This window comes from Brassica oleracea, chromosome C7 (assembly GCF_000695525.1).
Source record: "Brassica oleracea var. oleracea cultivar TO1000 chromosome C7, BOL, whole genome shotgun sequence".
In the NCBI taxonomy this organism is placed as follows: Eukaryota; Viridiplantae; Streptophyta; class Magnoliopsida; order Brassicales; family Brassicaceae; genus Brassica; species Brassica oleracea.
In genome coordinates this window covers 17,778,586-17,778,849 of record NC_027754.1, presented here as the reverse complement: position 1 = coordinate 17,778,849, position 264 = coordinate 17,778,586, and positions in this window count along the sequence as shown.

Here is a 264-nt window from a genome sequence, read left to right as displayed (position 1 = left end):
TTTTTTTTTTAAACACAACTTTAGTAAGTAAACTATTTTTTTTGTGTTCCAAACAAAAAAGAACTATTAGCGCCAAACTTATGAGTTTATATGGTTCTAAACAGGTTGTTGCCCTTTAAGAATAAGAGAACAAAAGGTCTCCGACAATCTTTATGTGAGCTTCCAAGTAGGGCTGTTAAATATTTCTTATAAATCACTGGAAGAATATGAAACTTAGGGCTGAGACTTAAATTGCATGTTAATTTTGAATTCAAGTGGTTTTCG